This window comes from Ictidomys tridecemlineatus, chromosome 6 (assembly GCF_052094955.1).
Source record: "Ictidomys tridecemlineatus isolate mIctTri1 chromosome 6, mIctTri1.hap1, whole genome shotgun sequence".
Lineage (NCBI taxonomy): Eukaryota > Metazoa > Chordata > Mammalia > Rodentia > Sciuridae > Ictidomys > Ictidomys tridecemlineatus.
In genome coordinates this window covers 94569836-94594320 of record NC_135482.1, presented here as the reverse complement: position 1 = coordinate 94594320, position 24485 = coordinate 94569836, and the positions used below count along the sequence as shown (strand labels likewise).

At 39.0% G+C, this 24485-nt stretch overlaps 1 protein-coding gene, 1 long non-coding RNA gene and 1 pseudogene across 3 annotated transcripts in view; 1 reads left to right on the top strand and 2 right to left on the bottom strand.

Moving 5' to 3' along the window:
* Gpr19 (G protein-coupled receptor 19) overlaps positions 1-14619 on the bottom strand; it is an 82291-nt gene extending 67672 nt beyond the window's left edge. Inside the window, exons 1-2 of one of the 2 annotated variants that reach the window (XM_040280975.2) lie at positions 14256-14619; positions 13889-13941 (exon numbers count right to left, since the gene is read on the bottom strand). The gene's annotated coding sequence lies outside the window, so the exon portion shown is untranslated. The remainder of the gene's footprint in view (positions 1-13888; positions 13942-14255) is intronic. The other variant, XM_040280974.2, reaches the window with a different exon arrangement.
* On the top strand, positions 80-18678 carry LOC110598806 (uncharacterized). The gene is made up of 4 exons (XR_002484703.3): positions 80-214; positions 879-957; positions 4805-4941; positions 17148-18678. It is a non-coding gene; the product is annotated as an uncharacterized LOC110598806 (long non-coding RNA).
* On the bottom strand, positions 4940-11241 carry LOC101963828 (solute carrier family 35 member C2-like; annotated as a pseudogene).
* Positions 18679-24485: the final 5807 nt, after the last annotated feature.

Genomic DNA, 24485 nt, shown 5'->3' with positions numbered 1-24485 from the left:
GCATGCAGAGCTGCTTGGTCTGGGAGGGAAATGATGCTTTCTCATCAGTCCCTCTTTTTCTCTATCATCATCAGTATCCTGACATGGCAAGGTGTTCCTTAACTCCCCTGTGGAGCCCCCTTAGCACAGCTGGGACAATCGAGTGTTCAGCACCACGGACAGCATTACAACCCATTCAGCACTAGTTGAAGTCATTTGTCCATTTCTCTCTCAGGTAAATAAAAATATTTCAAAATATTTCCCTGAGGTCTTCTATCTAAATATAAATTACACCATATATTTGGGATTCTGACTTCCTCTACGGTCAACTTACTTATAAACTTACCTTATAAACATAATTTTTATTTCTTTAAACCCTACCCTTTAGATATGCTGTTTTTGTTTTCTTTCTTTTTCTTTTTGGAGAAGGATGGAGGGTGGATTTTCATAACCGTTTTACTATATGTCCATATCTCTATGCTTATGGGAAAAACCATAACAACAGAGGAATTCTTGGGTGTAAAAGCCCAGATATCTTTAGCCCCATCCCTAGGCCTCAAGCAAGGCTGAATAGAGGCAGGATGCAAGCCTGGCTTGAGCTGTTTTGTGTGGGTCTATCCTGCTTTGCTGACGTCCTGGTTGCCATGGTGCTAGGTAACTGCTGAAGGGGATGATTTCTTTCAAAACCAGTCACCATGGGACCCTGATGACTAAAGAAAGGAACAAGGAAAAGGCTGAATTGCTGAGAGGGTGTTCAATTAGTATTTTCAGAACCAAATTTACCTAATGGGACCTTTCCTTACTGAATTGTTGCTGACCCTAAATATTGAAAGGATTCTGGGAATCAGTATGAACACTGAAATGTTAACTCCTCCCATCCTCCCGTTTCTTCCATCTAGGTGCAACTGAATGAAAATGCCAGCCTTGTAGAATGATTGTGGAGTGTCATCATAGAGTGGTGGGAAGAACACAAGAGAGGTACTTCTCTTTAGGTTGGGACTTCTGACTTTTGAGGAGCCATTCATCTGAGTCAAACAGTCTTAATTGACAGATAGATTAGAATCAAACCTCCTAATTATTGATACTTGAAACGGTTTGCAAATGCTTTACAATTTTAGGAGAAAATGAAAAATAGTTTTGAATATAAATTGCCAAGTTATTTTAAATAAATATAAATTCAATAATTGGACAGCATTTGGATGACCCCAAATCAGGAATTTAAACTAGGTAAAAACTTGTTTCATAAGGTTGGCACATAACTAACTGCTTCTGAGATTCCAAATAAAGGCAATTATGACTATTGATGTTTTGGAGGAGAAATGCTAACATACAATATGCATAAATGCAAACTTTGTTAAAAGAAAGGTGGCAGAGAGGAGCTGGAGTGTAATTTTAAGACCTTGACTCAACATCCATGATTTAAGATATTGATATTTCTTATTTTTATTTTAGAAGAGTCAAATTAATTCTAGTTTTTCTATATAAGACTCAAAGAAATTTAAGTCTTAATTCTGACACTTGCCACTTTCAGAAAATCCACTTATCAAGAAAGCTGTATGCACAGCCAGGCCTGGTGGCACACATCTGTAATCCCAGCTACTCAGGAGCCTAAGGCAGGAGAATTGATAGTTCAAGGCCAGCCTGGGCAATTTAGTGAAAGTTTGTTTCAAAATAAAGAATAAAAAGGGATGGGGCTTAATTCAGTGGTAGAACACTCCAGGTTCAATTCCTAGTACCACACACACAAAAAAAAAAAAAAAAGAAGAAGAAGAAAAGAAAGAAAGCTAGATACAAATGTTAAGAAATTCTTAGGGCAACCCCTACTGGGTCCCCTCTTGCCCTGCCTCTTTTCTTCTCACTTGAATAAATCCTACTCCTTAAAAAATAATCTTAAAAGTCAGCAGGCTGGTGACTTGAATATCACCTCCTCACTTGGTCAAATAATAATAACAATAAGAACAACTAATATTTTAACACATGCCAGGTATTTACATACATGGTGTCCCTAATTGTCCTATCAACTCAATGAGAGGAATTATTATAAATATTTCTGTTTTACAAATGAAGAAACTGAGGCTCAAGAAAGCTAAGAAGCTGTATAGTTTTAGGGTGAAAGCTAGGACTTGGAAACATCTCACCTACTACAGAGGAGGCACAGTGTACTATACTATTCTTTATCATGAATAAATTAGACTAAAATAATGGGTCAAATTAATGCAATATGATCCTCTACTACAGGCCTTTGATAGGAGAAATCTCAAATATCTTTTGAAATTATTTGAGACCAAAGAAGAAAAAAAAAGAAAGAAAATAAGAAAAAAAATTATTTCTCTCTTTTAAGATGATTGCATATATCCATAATGGTTTAATGACAGAATAATAAAAATAATTTACAAGGTGTCATAATCTAAAATACTGTAAGGATGGCTATAAAACATGTTATATAATGTGCTAATTCTGTGTGTGTGTAGTTTATTTTAGTTGTGGATGGACACAATACCTTTTTATTTTATTTTTGTGGTGCTGAGGATGGAACCCAAGGCCTCACACATGCAAGATGAGTGCTCTACCGCTGAGCCCCAGCCCCAGCCCCACTAATTCTGTTTTTAAATGTTTAATTTGTAGATAGTTGTCTTCTATTCAAATCCACAAAACCTCACGACACTTGAAGAATTGAGGTATCTTTAAAAAAAAAAAAAAAAGAATGTGTGTGTGTGTGTGTGTGTGTGTTTCCCTCCTTGGCCTAGGGAGTCTAGTTGCCTTTGAATAGTGTGGTACTGTTTGAAAGTTATAAAAGGAATAGAGGGAAAAGGAATTAATATTTGCCTTCTGAAATTTAAAATAGGAGCAAAATAGACTTGAAATCTAGTCTTGACAGCCATTATCTAAATTCCTTTATTCTGCCCTTGGCTTGTCATCAACCAAATCTAGATGTTGCTCAGTTTTTTTTTTTTTTTAATATGTATCTTTTTAGTTGTAGATGGACACAATACCTTTAAAAATAAAGGTATTTATTATTTTTATGTGGTGCTGAGGATCTAACCCAGTGCCTCTGAGCTCCAACCCCATCCCCCCCCCTCACAGTTTTTTGTATAGTAAAGCTACATCTTCATGCAAAATTTTCCAAAGGGTAAACTCTCTTTCCAAAGAGTACAGACAGTCTTATGGGAACTAATTTCAAGATCTTCAGTGTCCACAAGCACGCCTTCTAGAACTGCTTTTCCTGAGAACTGGTACAGTCAGGACACCACGCTGCTCTCAGTCTCCACTCAGTAGTTTTTCTTCCATTTTGCCATAGAATGTCAAACCTCTCACCACTGTTACCTCAAGCCCCACAATGGTGCATTCTTTGAACTTGCAAACCTCTTGAGGACCCAACAAAAGAACAACTGGGAATATTGGGGATGGTTTTGAGAAAGTAAATGGCTCCAATAATTGGGTAACAAATCCTTTTAGAAGTAAGGAAATTTCCAGTTGCTCTAAACAAAATTGAAAACAAACTTCTATTCAACTGTCCACTGAGAAATTCATTAAAATGGTTTTCTTTTTGAAAAGCTCTTTTTTTTCTTAACAGAAGAATGTCAGCTAATAAATGCAGTTTTATAATCAGAATACCATTTTTATAGCCTCCTATAAAATAACTGATTTAGGTAAAGATCATGATGGGTAATCAAATCATTAGTGAAAAGTAACTGCCTGAAGAAATGAGAAATATTTTTTAATATTTATTTTTTAGTTATAGATGGACACAATGTGTTTATTTTACTTAATGTGTTGCTGAGGATCGAACCCAGTGCCTCACGCATGCTAGGCGAGTGCTCCGAGCCACAAACCCAGCCCAAGAAATGATAAATATTTATGGAGATGCAAATGCTAATTATCCTGATGTGATTATTGCACATAGTATACATATATTAAATTATAATACTCTTCCTCACTAATATTTATAATTATTATATATCAAACAGTTATTGGGGAGCAGGTTGTTTACAAATTATTTAGAAAGTACAAAGGGAAATGTATTGTTTTCCATGAAAAGATTGTTGGGTGGGGGGTTACCATCTTAAACAAGTGACCAAATTTCACATCACTAATAATGGAATAATGCAAACTTAAGCCTGATGTGAAAGGATGTGATCTATTCAACATTACTGATGAAGTACTCTTTTAAAAATGTTTACCCTGAATCCGATCAAATACTGATACATAATATCTTATCTTTTTTTAAAAGGCAAGGAGTAGACAGACAAGTTAAAAGACACCACAAGGAAATAATTAGTCAAATTGAGAATATAGAATATATAAGAGAGCTAGCCTAGAATCATCTAAAAGCCAACATCATGAATAAGGTTGCCTACCACAATGAGTTACCTCCATGCTGAGAGGAGTGTTTGAGGCAAAGGATCTCTTCCTTTCTCTCCTTTTGGGACCACTGTCCAACTCCCTCATACTTCATCCCTGAATTTTTTATGGTCATTTGGGCCAATGGCAAGTTCCACAACAGCATGATCAAAAAGAGATAGGGTAGTCAATTATCCCAAGCCTTCCCTGTTCCTTTGAAACATGGATGCTGAATTAACAGCCAGGAGACTATAAAAGCTAAAGCTAGGTGACCCCATACCAGTGGCCAGTGGGAAACAAGTCTGCAAAAGGAGGTGGTTTGTACTCCCTAGGAGATTTGCCCGAAACCAGAGACTGGATATGAGTTCACCAGTTGAATCTTCAGCATCACAGGCCAGCAGATTCCCCAGTGATTAGGAAGATAAGGGCAATCATGCTGGGAACCTGGAGGTACTAACCAGGGGTACCCTTTCTGTATCATCAGTGACAAAGATTGTGTACGTTATCCCTCAACCTCTGTACAAATGGACGTCAACTTCAGAAAAGATGACAGACTCTCTTGGGGAAGCACTATGAAAGACGAAACATTTTTATCCATAGGAGACTTATCATTGTCTAAAGGTATTTAATGAATTCCTTCTTAGTGCATATTAATTACACAGAATAATGAATTTTGTTGTAGCATATTCATATTTGTATATAACATATTTTGATCATTTCCATCCTTATTTAGCCCTCTTGTCCTTTCCTTCCCATTTGTTTGTTTGGTTTTTTTGTTTTGTTTTGTTTTCTGGTTCTAACAGGTTGTGATGTTATTAAAATATGTCCATAAATTCTCTGATATACCTCCTTTCAAGTGATAAAATCTAGTCTAGCTAGGCACAGTGGCACATGCCTGTAATCCCAGCAGCTTGGGAGACTGAGGCAGGAGTATCTCAAGTTCAAAGCCAGCCTTAGCAAATTAGCGAGGCACTAAGCAATTCTGTAAGACCCTGTATCTAAGTAAAATATAGAAAGGGGCTGTGGATGTGGCTCAGTGCTTAAATGCCCCTGAGTTCAATCCCAATCCCTGGAACCAAAAAAAAAAAAAAAAACCCCAAAAGATAAAACCTAGTATTTCACCTTGAATGTAGACCAAACTTAGTTTCTTGTTTCTAATTATAGAATGTTCCAGAACTAATTCTATGTAACTTCTGAGGCAAGATCAGAATAAGGATAGTTTCTAGTTGACTCTCTTCCTCTTGAATTATTCTGGAGCAAGTCAGCCATTATGTTATAAGAACAATCCTATTGCCTTATGAAGAGGCCCATATGTAGAAAACAGAGGCTTCTCACAACCAGTACCAACTAGCTAAACATGTTAGTGCGCTGCCTTGTAAGCAGATCCTCTAGCCCGTCAAGTGACTGCAGCCTAGCCAACAACTTGACTATGGCTTTGTGAAACCCTAAATTAGAAGGCCCAGCTGAGTTGCTCCCAAATTCCTGATCCACAGAAACTACAAGATAATGTTTATTATTGCTTTAAGATACTATATGGTGGGTATTTTTTTATGTGGTAATAAATGACTAATACCCAGAGAAAACTTGACAAAATAAGAGACCTAATTTTGTGAGATATCTGAGATGTAATGAGTTAAATAAGTGTCCTTGCTATACGCATGTGTATCTCTGATGTGGAAGGCTATCTGGTTTCATTAGTACATGAACATCAAGGGGAGAACACATTAGGAACATAACTCTATTGTCCAGTGAAAAAAAGAAGGCCACTTAGGTGGAGATGGATTTGTCGCAACGACTCAGGAATTTCAGGGAACTTAAAGAAGTGGCAGCCAGACCTTAGATGGAACAGAAACAGGGGCCCAGAAAGCTGTCAAAGCCAAGTTAACTATTTCTTTCTCTTTGGGGTCACATGGCCTATTGTCTCTGATTCCCTCCTCTACATCTCTCTCTTCATTAGCTGCATTCATTTGCTTCTCTTGGGAGATCAGCTAGTTTTGCTTGTTCCACACTGCATTACTTACCCCTAAATAGTTGCTCATGAAGGCTAGGCTTGGATCTGAAATATATGTGCCTTTACAAAGTTAATGTTACTATCTAAATAACCTAGCCACTCATGTTCTGATTCTAAATTCTTAGAAGGCAGGGTCTGTCTGACCCAACTTGTCATATATAGAGAGGTGTGTCCTATCAGTTGTGGGTACCAAGATAGAGAAGAATTCTATTATCTTCTCAGTGCCCCTCCCTCCCTGGTTCATGTGGGTATGTGTGTGTATGTGTAAGGGGGAGGGAGTGCATTAAACCAGGGTGCTTTACCACTGAGCTACATCCCCAGTCCTTTTTATTGAGATAGTGTCTTGCTAAGTTATTGAGGCTGGCCTCGAAATTGCAATCCTCTTAACCTTGTCCTCCCGAGTCACTGGGATTACAGGCATGTGCTACCAGACCCGGCACATCTACTACTCTCTCAATGTCTGCTGGGTTTCATCTCCTCTATGGCTGTGTCTCATTCACTCCCCACCACTCCAAAGTATACTCACATCTTTCTTTATTTTTGGTGCTGAGGATTGAACCAGGATCTTGAACATGCTAAGCATTCACTCTACCACTAAGCTATAACCTCAGCCACATCTTTCTTCTTAATTTTCACACATTACTTCTATTATTGAATATATCACATTATACTATGTTCACAGATTATGTAAAGAGGAAAATCATCCAATCTATCTTTTTACCTCTAGGATTCAAAAACCCAAATAGGCACTCAACTCAATAATAGTTCCTAGTACACTGAACTAGCATGACTTTTGGAGTTAACCTAAAGAAACTTAATTTTTATTTTCCACTGTCCTTTGAAAATACAGGCATGTACAACAACATTACAGGCAGTGACGCACACTTGTGATCCCAGTGAGGCAGGAGGATTGAGCGTTCAAAGCCAACCTCAGCAACGGCAAGGTGCTGAGCAACTCAGTGAGACCCTGTCTGGAAATGAAATACAAAACAGAGCTGGGGATGAGGCTCAGTGGTTGAATGCCCCTGAGTTCAATCCCCAGTCCAAAAAAAACACCTTGTAGGGTTGGACTTGGGGCATGCCTGTAATCCCATGACTTGGGAGACTGAGGCAGTTTGAGGCCAGTTTGAGGCCAGCCTCAGCAATTTACTGAAATTAAATTAACTAGTAGAAATGTAAAAATGGTTGGGGATGTGGTTCAGTGGTAAAGCGCCCTGGGTTAAATTCCTGGTACCAAAAAAAAAAAAAAAAAGGAAAGAAAAAGAAAACACCTTGTAGGGGTTGGTTGCTCCTCTATCTCTGAATTAAAACTTCAGTGGTCCCATTACTATTTTTGTTCATCTGTAGTTAAGATATGTTAATACTTAAAAATATCCAGTCTTGTGGAATAGTCAAAATTTGGCAACCAACTTAAAGCTTAAGTTTTTTCCCCTCTTCCCAGTATATGTTTGCTTGCTTTCAAGTCTTATATCTGTATCCAAGTCTTGAACTGTATCAATTGTATAGAATTTTATGTCTAACAGTACTCAAAGAGGAAGAAAGATGGAGTCCATACTCTTCGATGTAGGGAGAGAACACCATATTGGTATAATATGAACCTTTTTTTGAACAAGGTCAACAGGCATTTGACATCCACAAAGCAGAAAAGACCTAACTACAGTTTTCTTCCAGTTGGGCCTAAGCTTTTTCCTGTAGGAAAGTACTGGTGGCCTACAGCAGCTGGAAGAGCTCTCAAGAACCTGAAGCATCATTTGTCGTGGGCTCACTCTAACTCGTAAGAACCATCTGAAGCCTGGTGCAGTGGCACACACTTGTAACCCAGCAACTCTGATGTCTGAGGTGGGAGGATGGCAAGTTCAAGGCCCTTTTGGGCAACTTAGTGAGACCCTGTGTCAAAATAAGTAAAAAGGCTAGGGATATTGCTCAGAGGTAGAACCTTCCTGGTTTCTATCTCTAGGAAGAAGGAAGAAGGGGGAGGAGAGGAAGGAGAAGAAGAGGCGGAATAGGAAGGAGGAAGAAGAGGAGGAGGATAAGGAAAAGGAGGAGAAAAAAAATCTGAGACAAAGACCAATCTGTCTAGCATGCCTGCCAATCCCATATGGTGTCTTTCATTAATGTATGCTTGTTTCTCAAGCAAAGGGACCCACATAAAGACAGTAACCAACATAGCAAAAGATATTCCTGATCATTATAACACTGGGTCATGGTATGAAGTACTATGGTGGTTTCAATGTCTGAATTACTCATATCTCTAGAAATCAGAATTGTCCTACTAGAAAGTAGTCTCTTAGAAGCTGAAATTCCTCTCCCAGAAATACCACCTTTCCTAAATGATTCTCTATTCACTGAAATGTTACAAATACAGGCTTAGATCTTAATTTTCTTGTATGTCAATACCAACAAAACCACCTGTCTGGTCAGCATTGTCTCATCAACTCTTGACAGGCTATGGGAAGAGATTCATAATCAAAGCCCTGCTGCACAAGCTTTCCCACCAGCTCCCTTCCACTGAAGAAGGATACCCACTCGAATGCACTTTAATCATGCCTGAGGCCCTTCCCAACTCATGGAACAGACTGTAGAAAAGCAATGAAGACATCATCATCTGTGTTGCCAGTGCTAGATTAAAGGACCAGTCTCAAATCCTTCCATCTCTACAGCAAATCCTGCATATTCCTGGCATCTATATTAATGACTGCATTACTAATCTTCCCCAAATCAGCATGCTTACTCCTGTCTTATCACAGGGTCTTCCCTCCAGAATATATCTCACGGTATCCTACTCATCCATCTATATCAAGTGTTAGCCTTTGTCCCTCTAGAAAGTTTTCAAATGTACAAGTATTCAGATCCAAAGGTCTAAATCAAAGGTTTAATTTCTTTTCTCCTTCTGGAGGGAACTGAGTCTTTGTTTGTTTGATAATGGAGATTGAACCCTGGGGCACTTTACCACTGAGCTTTTTATTTTTTATTTTGAAACAGGGTCTCAGTTGCTTAAGGCCTTGCTAGGTTGCTGAGGCTGGCCTCAAACTTGCAATTTTCCTCCTCAGTCTCCAAGGTTGCTCAATTACAAGAGTATGCCACTGTGCTTGGCTCCGGAGGAAACTCTTAAAGCAATGGTGGTTCTCAGCCTGAGTTCCAAAATGGAGAACTTTTTAAAACATACTCTTGTCCAGAGATTCTGATTGAATGGTCTAGGGGGAAATCTTGGTATTAGGATATTTTGACTCTCCCTTGTGATTTTTTTTTTACCATAAACTATTTATTTCCAAATCTGCTGAGAAAGATACTGTCCAGGTGATGAGATCCCAACCTCTTCACACCCCAATTGCCCTGTAGTCCAAAGTCAGTCTCCTTAGAAAGCTGCTATGCCTCTAAACTTAATCTTGGGCTCAGAGCCTGGCCAACAATTGAGAAAGACCCACCCATTTCCTTCTCCACCATGAACCCAAGACAGTGTGGGCCTAAAAAACCAGGTCCAAGGCTGGCCTGGTGTTTATCCAGTTGACTAAGCTCTAAAAAGAAGGGAAGGGTAGGAGCCACAAGCCCCTGACCTAGCCCCACCACAGGTGACTCCCAAGCCACTTCTCCCAGATAGTATAAAGAGCCACTAGGGCCCCAAGCTGCTGCCAAGTGGTCATCACAGTGCAGCCTGCATCCAAGTTGCTCCCCTGGCTGTTCACTGATGCCTCTGAGCATAAAGTGCTCTGCCTCCTCATTGTCCTCATCCTCCTGCTGACTGCTTCAGAGCAGCAGCTCCAGGTCAGGGCTGGAGTCCAGGCCCTTCAGGGGTTTATATCCACCATCACCTCTGGAGTATACTGCTTTGAGGGCAACATGAAGGGATATTCCCAAGAGGCAGAGGGCAAAGCCCAGCCAATTCAAGAGGCTAGTCTGATCACCCAGCAGGTGTGCTGCCAGCAGCAAAGTGCAGACTTCCTTAAAAATGCCAGCAATGGAAAGAGTGAGGCTGGAGGTTCTGGAAGCCAGGGGAACTCAGAGAAACCCAAACTGAAGGTGAGAATCCTACCAAAGGAGAGACTCCCAAGTACCCATAGGAGCAGCCCTATATCCTTCAAATATGGCAAAAAGAGGGAAAAAGCATCAGAAACATGGTGGCTGCTGGTGGAACATGGTATTGATGGGGTTCTGTAGGCCCAGCTCAGCCTTCTGTAGGAGCATCTGGGTGAAGGTCCAGTGAATTCCACTGATGAATGAGGTCCCCAGTATCAGGGCGAAGTTTTCCATGTTGAAACTGGATGGACTTGTAGATGAACATGAAAAGGCTTCCCAACAATGAGGAGAACCACCAGGACCAGTGCTGCACTCAGCTCCCTTCTCCATCTTGAAGATCAAAGAGAAGTTCAAGATGAATAGCACAGCGGAGAACTCGGTCATGGTGTATAGAAGAGGCTGGAGACTTCTTGGAAAGCTGCTAGGAGCCAGGGAGGAGCTGAGAGCAAGGGCTGGTCCCAGAAAGTGATGGAGTAACTGGCCCATTGGCCAGGTGCACAGACAGCAGCTAGACAGACAAAGAGCTTGGCCTTCAGGGAAGCATCAGGGCGTAGTCGGTACTCACAGTGAGATGGTGACAGAGGAAACTCCAGTTGGATGAGCCTGCATCAAGTGTGGTTGCCAGTGCTATAGGGGGCACTGTTCTGAGGTAGTTGGTCCAGCTCAACACTACACAGGCCCTATGGCTGGAGCACTGAACCAGTGCCCTGGACAGGGCAAAAAAGAAGAAGATCACAGCCAGGGGGATCATTGTCATAAAGAGGGGGAAGTGAAAGCTCTTTGTCAGCCATTTGTTGCAGAAGGTGATGCCAATGAGGAGTAGTAGTAGAGAAGGACCAGCCCCAGAGTCAACACTGCCTTCCATACAAAACCACGTCAAGGGCCCACTTCCCCATCTGTGGAGGCTGCAAGGCCCTTGCTCCTGGGCCATAAGAGACAGGCACCTTTCTTGAAGACAGCCCTCAGAAAGAGCAGCAGCTGGACCATGACTTTCAACAAGCAGCTGCCCTAGCTGGAAGGGTTCTCTTTGCCTCTGTAGGGTTTGGAATGGTCAGTGGAGCCCCAGATGGAGTCCTAACCTATAGCGCTGGTGGCCTAGGCCAACACGTTCCATGGTTAGCTGGATGCTAACCATGGACCCTAGTTCTACTGCTCCACCAGGGTGCTCCCAGCCAGGCTCCCTCGTTATTCTAAGATGCAAGAAAGGCAGAGAACTGGTCTTAAGGCTCTCTAAATAAAGATGGACCTATGTCCATAGAGCATCCACAATTCATTGGGTAGGTAAAGTGCATAAATGTGGCAGGAGGCTGAGAGAAGAAACTCATTTTTTAAAAAAATATTTTTTAGTTGTAGATGGACACAATATCTTTGTTTATTATTTTTATGTGATGCTGAGGATCGAACCCAGTGCCTCATGTGTGCAAGGCAAGTACTTTAACACTGAGCCACAACTCCAGCCCCAAGAAACTAATTTTTTATCATATACTATATACCAAGTTCTATGTGAGAAACTCATGTACTCTTTCTAATAGTACCTTATTTTAAATGTCATAATAATAATAATATGTGATAAGGACTGTTATCCTTATTTTACAATCAGGGAAACTGAGGCTCTGAGAGCTCACACAGAATGACTGACAAACTCAAAAATCAAACCCCAGGCTGGGCACAGTGGTGCATGCCTATCATCCCAGTGGCTCAGGAGGTTAAGAAGGGAGGATCGTAAGTTTGAAGCCAGCCTCAGTAACTTAGTGAAGCCCTAAGCAATTTAGCGAGGTCCTGTCTCAAGATTTAAAATAATAATAATAAAAGGGCTAGGAATGTGGCTCAGTGGTTAAGTGCCCTGGGTTCAATCCCTGGTACTAAAAATAAAATTAAAAAAAATAAAACCCCATTTGGCTCCCAGTCTACACACTTCCTAAGACAACATACTTAGATATCATGCCTCAGAGATGGATGATCCCAATCAATAAAGTCCAGAAATACTATTCTATTACATCCATGGGTTTCCTTCCTGCAGCATTTTCCTATGAATTTCACATATTTAACCCAGCTACCAGGATATACTCTAAGCTGCCAAAATAAAGTGAAGTGCTCTAGGAGAACTGTTTGGTAGGAAACTACTCTGGCTGCTGCTGCTGCTTCTTTTTTCTTTTTCTTTTCTTTTTTTTTTTTTTTTAAGTCTTTTGATACAGAGTCTCAATATGCTGCCCAGAATGGCCTCAAATTCCTGGGATAAACAGATCCTCCTATTTCAGCCTTCTGAGTAGCTAGAACTAAAGGCACGCACCACCAGGCTTGGATTCCATATCTGGCTTTTTATTAAACACTTCCATTTTATATATTCATACCTACATTCTTCTCCATCATAGTTAGCTTCAGTCCTGTAGTTTATCATATTTAATGTTCTTACAGATGAAGTCATATTGCTTACCTATCAGCCATTCCTTTGTTGGGCCTAGAAAAATTATGAATTCCATAAGCATTCTTCTGCCTTAGACTCCAGACAGTACACAAAGAATCAAAAGATAGTCATGCTGGGTAAGGTGGCACACATCTGTAATCCCAGCTACTCAGGAGTCTCAGGCAGGAGCATTGCTTGAGACTATGATTTTGGGGCCAGCCTGAGCAACATACTGAGACCCCATCACAATATATAGATTTGCAGAGATACACATTCATGTTTGTATACACACACACACACACACACACACACACACGAAGTCAGCTCTCTGCATTCATGGATTCCACCTCCTCAGACTGAACCAACAGACTGAAAATATTTGAAAAAAATTTGCATCTGTGCTGACAGTAGCAAATGTACAGACAGTAGTCTTGTCATTCATTATTCCTTGAACAATACAGTATAACATCTATATACATAGCATTCAGGCTGATTTAGTATTATAAGTAATCTAGAGATGATTTAAAGTTTACATACAGGAAGACATGCATAGATTATATGCAAATGCTTTTGTCATATTATGTGAGAGACTTGAGCAATGTGGATTTCAGCATTCCTGAGTGGTCCTGGAAGCAATACCCTGGGATACTGAGGATAACTCTCCAGGCTAAGCTGCATAGAACTGTTCCCAATAGCAAGGTGGACCTCTGGGAAGTTATTGGCTAGACGTGTATATATAATTCTGTAACGTGCCAGCAACACATCTGAGTAAGTTGGTAGCTAAATTCCATCTTTTTTTTGGGGGGGGAGGGGCAGGGAGATGGGGAGGGTTGAATTCATGGACATGTTCACTGAGCCACATCCCCAGCCCTATTTTTTCATTTATTTAGAGACAGAGTCTCACTGAGTTGCTCAGTCCCTCGCTTTTGCTGAGGCTGGCTTTGAACTTGTGATCCTCCTGCCTCAGCCTTCCAAGCCACTGTGATAGAAGCATGAGCCACAACTGTGCTCGACTTAAATTCCACCTTTCATTACACGAAGTCTACACTTCATTCTGGCTGAAGGGTAGAGTTAGTGGGAGGTAGCAGGGCCAGGGGACTCCATTAGAAAGAGGAAGGCACTTTGGTGTTATATAATACCTTTAAGATGTCGCTGGGCAAAATCCAGTGCTTGCGCAGGTGTTCCAAGTATCCTGAGAGAGAAAGAGGCCAGATTAGTGAGAAGTCTCACAACAGTTCCTAAATTCCTACTCCTGTTGGTATCTCAACTGTTCTACTCAGTCCCAATCTCAGTCCTTGCTCAGGATTTAGGGCTTTTAGAGTCTCCCTTGCTTCACTCTCTAAGGGACATTCCCATTTCTACTTGATACATCATGGACTAAATGTGTGGCATTTCTGCCTTTTTTGTTTATAAACATGCATAAACATTTTAAGAAAAACTTCCTCTACTGCCAGCAGTTCTTTCTAGCCTCACTTCTCAGGTATGCTATTTACTCTCTTTATTTACCTCAAAAATTCTTTGGTTCTTCCCACTGCATTACCTTAGTTCACACATCTTTATCACAATCTTCAGGGGGAAAAAAATTCTTTCGTCCCTCGGAATCACTCCTTTATGGCGCTCCCAGAGTTATGTTTCCAAACACATAAACTCATCGCTCTTATTTAAAAACCTTGACGGGCTCTGTCCCACTCCCGCTCCTTTGGCACTGGGTTTGCTGAAACCTCTGAATTCACGGCCAACACACAAATAGAAAGAAGGGATCACCATACAACCCAATGGAGTTTTAGCTAAAACTTTCGAACAATGTAGTGTTGTGTACTCGAATCCACGGTATCAACGTGACGGATATTCTCAAGCGTCCAGTTTGGCTGCCAATTACCAGGCAGAAAGTTTTGAAATGTTTGCGCGCTAAAAGTCAAACGCATGCGCAAACGTCCACCGACTGTGTGGGCGGGGTGTGGGGGGGGGGAGAAACGTCCGCCTCCCCGCAGCAGATCTCGCGTTGTTTGGCGTAGGCCAGAGCGCGGAGAAGTTCTATGTGGCGCTTCGAGGCCCGCCCCACCCTGCCCCGCCTCCCACATCCCCAGAGCTGTAGAGCGGGGGTCAACAAAGTCAGCGAGGGAACGGTGGAGGCTGCTGTGACTACCCCGGAGGCTAGCGGCACTTTCCTCAGCGGCTGAGGAATTCTGCGCACAACCTCTCTGTGAGGCTCTGGAGGCCGCACAACCAGCTTTTTAGAAATAAAAAGAGCTAAAAAAAAAAAATTGAAATACAAAAAATCTGGATAACTTATCGCCCTAAGACGCAGTGATTTGCTTAGCTTTTTCTCACTGTACCGAAAATCCCTTTACGCTACCAAGCACGTACCACTGCGCCTGCGCAGCGATGTGTTTACCAACCAGCAAAGAGCTGGGTCGCGCTTCCCGCCGCCGGGAGCACCTTCGTGTGCTGCCGTGACGTGTAATTCGTAATGAAAATCATGTTTTCTTCTGGAAACACGGACCGGAGGCTTAAAACAGGACAGTTGAAGTGTAACAGCTCGAAAGCAGTGAAAATAAGAATGGTCATGGAAACGGAACACCCAGAAATCGGTGCCATGTCAGAGCTGTCGTGGAAGATGTTCATAATGAACGTAACGTGATAGCCACTTTAATCATAACCAAGAATTAAGCAGCAACAGAAAACCAAATGCATAGGGTAGCATTTAGCTATCTATTTAAAATATGGGCTCTGCAATGGTAAAAATGCAAGTAAGCCTAAAGCTAAGGCCACGTTGGTCAAACAAACCTTGAGCATGATTCCTGCATGATTAAGACGGATTCAAGCAAAGTCAAGAAGGCGATCATGCAAATTTTGAAACCAAAAAGAGGTGACTCTAGAAACATTAGCCAAAAAAAGCACAAACCAACAAGCTAATTTTAAAAATGGTTTGAAGTTCCCTTCAAAGTCAGTTTCAGAGGGCTTAGAACACAATGATGCTTTTAAAATGAGATCTGGTGAAACTGTTTTAGATGTGACTGGCTCCATTTGAAAACAAAGAGACAGGAAAGTACTTTATGAAAGGATTTCTAATGATGAATTTTAATATGCTCAAAAAAATATTAAATAACTAGTAGCTTCAGCAAAACCTGGATCTTAAGAATTGGATAAAAATATGGATGTTAATAACTTGGCAAGTTTATTAGATTCTGTTATGTTTTCAAAGACAAATTTGAAGATTTTAATTTGTAATAAGACGTTTGCTACAAGGAAAGTGAGTTTTTCAGTAACATGAAAGTAAGTAGAGAAAATGTATGCACATGTGAGTAGATGGAGACAAATTTAGAAAACTGCATGTTTCCAGGAGCAGTCACAGAGAAGCCATGATCTCAAAAAGTTATTCTCTGGATTTTCTTATTATGTTTGATATGATAGCAAAATTTAGTAAATCTAGTAGTTTTAAAACCTAACTTTTAACAAACGTTTGTATCCAAATGGAAATTAACTTTAAAATTCTGCTCCATTTTCTAGAATGGCTGACTTGGTTGAGGTAAGATGATAACCAGTTTTTCAAGCCAGTATTGAACTGACATTTTCTTCATGAAGGAGAAGTGCAATTAAGGCTAATGAATTTCTAGTTTACCTTCATGATTAAGACTGACTCAGAGGGCTTACTTAGTCAAGACAAACAACTATCTTAAGACAAGCTGAATGCTTTTATTGCACATGATTAAATAGTTCTAATGAAAATTAGGTATGGGGGTTGAATAAAGAATTGATAAAAAAACTGAGAGTCCTTTGAGACTCCTATTTTATTTACATGACGAATTATAGTGTAAGACTGGTAAGTGGTCAAATGAAGCATATTTCTTTACTGAAAAAAATACTCCTTTGATGAATAAAAGAAGTAACTAGTTGATTGGATACCCATTTACTGTAAAACTCAAGAAATATGCTTACCAAAATTTTCACAATCAGTAGCTGAAAATGTTAACCATATCATTTCTTTAGCCAGCATTCTGGGCTGGTCCCCTATAATTACCCTGACATTGTAAAGTAGTGAAAAATGACTCCATATGTATTTACATATTTAGGTAAATAAATTTGGGTTCTTGAATTATTATGACCCCCAAACAAATGAGAGAATTGCTCAACAATGAATCTGATATGCACTCTTAATTACCCAAACTTAATTGAATCAATACAACATAACCTCACTTACTGAGTAATAGGACATTCTTTTTTCATGGTAGATAAAGCATTAAAAAAATCTAAGCACACAGATTAGGACCAAATTGCAGTGCTTGTATAAGAATAAGTATTAATAAACATGGGACATCAAAGAAATTTTGCTGTTACTTTTAGCTCTACTCTCTCTTAAGTATTAGGGGTAATTCTGTACTCTTGTCATACCTAAAGAAAGAATATCAGAGGAAAGAGAATCTTCAGCAAAGGAAGGAAATGGGAGAAAGAAGGGCACACTGGTTGTGCCTACTGAAGCAAAGACCACTGAGGACAACTCTGCTGCTGATGTACTTTCCCTTCTGCTAAAGAACTCTGCCTTTGCCTTCTTCTGTCTCCTGTTTGCATGGCCAGCTTCTTCATTCCATTTATGTTTCTGATAAGGAAGGATACCTTTCTTTTTTGTTATCTTCAATGTGTTAAAGACACTTGTATCGTCCCAAGACAGTTGCCACACCTCTAAACATCATGTTTCCATATGAAATGTTCCAAACAGAAAGGAAAGTGCATGGGGTAGGGGAGGGTTTCACTTGAGGCATCTGTCTTCCTTTCAGGGCAAAAAAAAATCTTTTCCAAAGGACTTAATGGACTTCCCTTTACATCTCAGTGCCAGGACGTGTATGATATGACTACCCCTAGCTGCAAGGGAAGCTAAGAAACTTTGTACAGGGAAAACAATTATGTTCTTTAAAGTGATACACCAAAAATAACAAAGTTAAGAGCAGACCACTAAACTTTACATAAAGACTATAAAAATTACTATGTTAAAAAATACTAAAACAGGGGCTGGGGTTATGGCTCAGTGGCAGAATACTTGCCAGGACACATGTGAGGCACTGGGTTCAATCCTTAGCACCACATAAAAATAAATAAACAAAAATAGAGATATTGTGTCCATGTGTAAGTTAAAAAAATTTTTTTTAAATACTAGAACAGGGGCTGGGGTTGTAGCTCAATGGTAGCACACTCATCTGGCATGTGTGAGGCACTAGGTTCGATCCTCAGCACCATATAAAAATAAATAAATGAAATAAAATAAAGGTATTGTTTCCATAAAAAAATATTAGAACAATTATATTTCCACTGGCATTTGTACTCAATATCTCAGTCATTCTTTATGTCTGTGCTGTTCAAATGGTGATGACTACCTACATATAGTTATTGAACACTTAAATGTGCTAATCCGAATTAAGATGTGCTGTAAATATAAAGTAAACACTAGATTTCAAGAAATTATTTTGAAAAAATGAAAAAAAATCTTAATTTTTATATTAATTACAATGTTTAAATGTCATTTCATCTGTTTACTTTGACTTTTTAAAAATATGGCTTCTAGAAAATCTAAATTGTATATTCATATTTCTATCAAACAGTGCTGATTTAGAATCTTTAATTATGGAGCATGTGCTTCTTTCTTGGACATATATGCAATCAAGGACATTTGGTGCAATTAAAAGCAGATTCACAACTTCGGATATGGCAAAAAGGAGGGAGGAAAAGGGAGGGGGTTTGGGGGTAGGAAGGATGGTAGAATGAGATGGACATCATTACCCTAGGTACCTGTATGAAACAAATTGTGTGACTCTGCTTTGTGAATAACCAGAGAAATGAAAAATTGTGTTCCATATGTGTACTATGAATTGAAATGCATTCTGCTGTCATGTACAACAAATTAGAACAAATAAATTAATTAATTGATTTAAAATAACATATTTATCAGAATTTAAAATTTGATCCAGGATTTTGCTGTCTTTCTCAAATGGTCCCTAGCCACCACCACTACCCAGGAGAAAATGGTTTCACACCTTCAGTAATACTTTCAGCAGTTACCACATAACTCAATGTTGTGAAAAGTGTAAACGTTTTTGTTGTTGTCATTGTTGGTGCTGTGAATTGAATCCAGGGCCTTGTGCACATACTCTGCTATTGAGCTACACTCCTAGTCACATGAGTTGGTATTTGAAGCACATCTCCAGTGCTTAAGAAAGTACAACAGAACACTCAGTATAGAATAGTATTAGAATGTTAGACTAAATAAGATAGAGTAGTACTGGTAGATTTTTAAATTTTTATTTTAAGTGATTATGACTAAAACTGTGGTAAATATAGACCTGTGATAAATCTGGATCCAAATAGTGATGACTCATATTTTTAAGACTCTTGTTTTCTAGATCCCTTTCCCTCTTTACTCATGCCTTCTCCCTTTCCTCCTCTATTTTAAACTTCTATTTGCTTTGCTTCTGTGTTTTGATAATCAGTCAAAATAGGAAAGCAGTAAGGGATGTTTAACTTTTAAGTCTGAAATATCATAACCACATTTAAAATCCTGAGAAGTCTGTGTCATAATTAAATAATAATATTGAACTTAGTAGTTATTAACCCTGGTCTCTAATTATGCCAACTATACTCCAGTGATTTAGGCACTGAAGGATGATTTAATTTTGTTCTTGTCTTTTCACTTGGTTAAACAGTATACTGACATAAATCTCATCAGGTCTGACAAGCTGGGCTTAGATAGAAGAGCTGTATTTAGAATGACTTAGATGCAAAAGAGAATCTACCATTTAAGCAATCAGAACTGTATCGAGTTTCTCTAAATTTTCTAAAATTTGTTTCCCTTTTTATTTGTGCTGTTTCTGTACTTTTTCCACTGAATTGAGAGCCCTTTTGTCTTGTCTTTCTTGCTTATTTATGTATATGACTCCAGCTCCCAACATACTGCCTGACACATTGTAGGTAAACAATAGATACATAATAAGTGAATGAAATATACCTTTGATCAAACCACCACATATTTCGTGTGAGTTTGGTTGGGGTGAATTTTGTATTTGTATTGGATATGGAAAGTAACTGTTATGGGTAGTTTGAACTTGCATCTGATTCTATGGAGGGTTCCTTTGCACAATTTGGACCTGCTCTATGTGATGGTTGGGTAAGTTTTGATTGTGAGGAACAATCTTACTTATTACCATGAAGTGTGTGTACATGTGTGTCATTTGTGACAGGAATTTTAACTCTCCAACCAAGTCCTCAAAACATGAAAAGCCAAACTATGGGAACTTGAAAGGTCACATGTAAATAGAAATTGAAAGTCATTGAAAATTTGAGTGATCTAAACACCTTTGCCATTGAAGTCCATGATTAATCATCCCAGCACATGGTGACTCTGCTGCTCTCTATACATCTTTACTTTGCATCTATCTGTTATCTTCTTACTACAGTCTTCTGGTTCTTTCTGTACTTCCCAGTTCTAATTCTTGAGTGAAAATATAAGATTGGCTTAGCTTATAACCATCTTCCTTCTTTTGGCAAAGTAGTCTGTAGTAGGCCCCATAGCTCTTGATCAAGAACCCATGCCACAACCTGGGGTTGGGGCACTTTCTCTGGATAGGCAGATGTGCTAGTTTCCATGACTGTTGTTCTAGAACTCCTAATAGAATACAGTGGAAGATCTCACTGGGATCTTCACTTGTGAATCATATCTTCCAGGTCCTAGCTACCAACTTTGCATTTATTTTATGTAGAACATTAGAATTGGCCTCTTTGGAGGATACTAAAAACATTAGGGACTATGGATTTATATCTGAAATCATGGTTAATATTGTCATGAGAGCAATGCATGTATCAAAGTGGAGAGCTTTCTGAAGAAAAGGAACTAGATTTAGTGAAAATCTAAATCTAGTTTTAGTTGTTATCTTGACTTTTTGACGAATTGTTTGTGACTATAGACAAGTCACCTTTTATACTTTGTTCTACTTCACTTAATAAGTATTATAATACCAATGGCACAGATAATCATTAATACACTCCATTGTGAAATAAATGTTAAATTTAGATTACTATGTGGGTAATGTATGAAAATTTTCTGAAAATGTTTAATAGGTAGACTCTGCAAATTTAGAGTTCAGTTACATTTTGTGGGATTAAAACTTTTGTATATACATTTAGAAAAGTAGATTATAAATATGGTTGTGCTTCAGAGTATTTGCAAGATTAGATCCGAGCTGACAGTCCTAGCATTGTGCAGTCTTCCTGTGCTGTTTGCACAGTGCAGCAGATCAGTTACCTCCCTGCTTTCTGAATACTATATGGTTGGGTTGGAGAGAATATTCTGTCTTATTACTGACCCTTTTTTGTCCTCATGTGGCTACAGAGGGTCTAACTATTTTGGGTGTTTCTGTTTGTCAGTAAAGGAAGAAAACTACTCTGAAAAGTATAATTCTGAGTTCAGGAATTGAACCCAGGGGCACTTAACCACTGAGCCACATCCCAAGCTCTTTTTATATTTCACCTTGAGATAAGGTCTTGCTTAGGGCCATGCTAAATTGCTGAAGCTGGCTTTGAACTTGCAATCTTCCTGCCTCAACCTCCCAAGCCACTAGAATTACAGGTATGCGCCACCATGCCCAGCAGTAAACTGCAAATGGTAAAATTGTACTTGACATTGGAGATACAGTTGATCCACTGAAACAGGAAGATCCTAATCAGATTACTGAGATTTGGAGAACCATTATTGCAACACTGGAAAGGGCTTTTTGTTAAGAATAAACAGAAAGGGCTGGGGTTGTAGCTCAGTGGTAGACACATTGTAGGTAATCAATAGATACATAACAGCAGTAGAGCACTCGCCTAGCACATACGAGGCCCTGGGTTCAATCCTCAGCACCAAATAAATAAATAAATAAATAAATAAAGGCATTGTGTCAACTACAACTAAAAAAAAATACTTAAAAAAAGAATAAATAGAAGTAAGCTTATTGCCCTTTAAATATTCTAATAATTTATAATAAAAATTTACCTGGTTTGTTTGATAAACAAGATAGTCTATTGTGGTGGGTTCAGAAGATGCTGTTCCGCAGTGATTTGCTAAAAGAACATTAGCTGGTTGAAATGTAAGACACACAAGCCAGGTTAATTCTGCACTATTTTTCTTAGCATATTCTCCCAAAGTGGTTACTTGCAAAGAGGCTGAAGATCATTCATCAACCTGACAATTTTAAAATGAAAGTTAAGACATTGAAAGAAGAAGTGTGAAACCAGGGAAACAGAAGAGAGGGCAGTTTATATGTTACACATTTTTAAAATTATTTTTTAACCTTTGTTTTAATTTTTTTATTTATATATGGTACTGAAAATTGAACCCAGTGTCTCACACATGCTAGGCAAGCACTCTACCACTGAGCTATAACCCTAGCCCTGTGGCACATTTTTAATGTAAAGCCCATCTGTATCTTACCCTGGCCCATACCTTGCCTGCTCCTAGCCTGTTTTCCTGTTATTAAAACCTAACTCTTTTGTGCTCAGACTAAGTACATGTATAAATATTTTATTCATGTGTATATACAGCATGCATACCGTATCAAAACTACTCCCCCCACCACACCCCCTGGTATTGGGGATTGGAACCAGAGTACTCAGTACCACTGAGCTATATCCCTGGCCCCCAGCTCGTTTTTATTTTTTATTTTAAGACAATCCCACTAATTTGCTGAAACTGGACTTGAACTTGTGTTCTTCCTGCCTTAGTCTCTCAAACTGCTGAGATTACAGGTATGAACTACCTCACCCAGCTCCAAAACTACTCTTATCAAGATCAGCAGTGACTCTAGTAGCCAAATGCAGTGGTCAACTTGTAGTCCTTGTTTCACTTGACCTAACAGCTTTGTTCCATCTATAGATCTCTCTCTCCTAGAAAGACTTAATCTTGGTCTGTGGATCACTTCTGAAGTTGTAGTGCCCCCTAAGGCCTAGTGCTTAGCTTTTTCCCTGTCTAAACCCACCCCTTTGGTGATTTTTTTCTAGTATCATAGCTTTCTAGTATCATACTACCTAAGTGTTGAAAAATTTCAAATTCATATCTCCAACACAGACCTCTCGCCCCTGGATTCCATCAACTCCTTACTTGGCATCTGCATTTGGATGTCCATAGACATCTCAAATTTAACATATTCATAGCAAAAATTTTTCATCTCTCTGTCAACCCCCATCTCAGCAAACAGCCACACATTTCTTTAGTTACTGAGGATAAAAAGCCCTACTCATTATGGTCTCTTCTCTCTCTCATGGCACAGTCTGTTTCCAAATCTTAAGCAAGTCCCATTGACTGTATCTTCAAAAAACACATGTATCAACTCTACCCTTCTTTTTACCTACTGCTACATTATGACTTCTTATCTAGATTACTGCAGTCTATAAATTGGTCTCCTTACTTCTTCTTTTCCTCTTTGAAGTTCTTTTTACTCTACAGTCGAAGTGAATGAAGTTGGCCAAAGTCAGATCAAACCTCTGCTCAAAGATGACTTACTTCCATTGGAATAAAATCCGGTGTTTTTTTAAATATTTATTTTCTAGCTGTAGTTGAACCCAATACTTTTGTTTTATTTATTTATTTATTTTACGTGGTACTGAGGATCAAACCCAGGGCCTCTCATTCAGTAGGCAAGCGCTCTACTGCTGAGCCACAACCCCAGCCCCCAAAATCTTTACCATGGTATAAAGTTTACATCATCTGGGCCCTCAATTCTTCTCTGATTCCATCTACCTCCCACCCACTAGTCACTTTGTTTCTGGCTTACTAGTTATCTTCTTGTCCCTCAGTCATCCCAGGTACACTGTTACCTTTGAGATTTTAGATTTGCTATCTGCTCTTACTCAGACATGGAAAATTACAGGGTTCATGCTTTCATTTTATTCAGGTCTATACTAAAATGTCCCTTTGTTGAAAAGTCCTTTCCTGTTAATATAACATTTTCCTTCATAACTGTGTCTCCATACCCTTAAATAGTGTGTTTGTCTTTTGTGGCATTTATAATAATATGACATATTATGCTTATGTATTTGTGCATTGTGTGCCTTTCACACTTGAGTGTAAGCTCCATTCCATGACAGCAGGAACTTTGGCTATCTTTGTTTTCTGCTGTGTCCCCAGAGAGTCTGGCAACTGCTAAAAGCTCATTAAAAATTTAATGAATGTAGAAATAAACAAATATCCATGTGAATCATGAGAGAGAGAGGGAGAGAGAGAAGAAAGAGAGAGAAATCAGAAGCAAAAAGTGGGCAAAAAGACTGAGATTAGAATTAAGGACAATATTCTTCATGTTTTCTCAATGTGAAGAACAGAATTATAGTTAAAAATGGTGTATTTGTGGCAGACGTATTTATTGTTACTAATTTCCATATTTTTGTCATAGAAGTTATCCACTTACATTTCAATTTTGGAAATTAAATTATGTATATGGCATGAATTCATGTTTTGTTATTTATTTCCTATTCTTATGACACTGACAATATTGGTAAATTTACATTTGTTTACTATACTTTCCTTGAAGATGAAAAATTTTCTTTTGCTAAAAATTGCCAATGCATTTTTTTCTTTAAATTCTAAACTTACCAGATTTAAAACTTTCTTGAATCTAGTTTTTTATTTTTTTCTATTTCTTTCTTTTGAACCTGGGGATGCTTTACCATTAAGCTACATCCCCAGCCCTTTTTAAAATATTGAAACAAGGTCTTGCT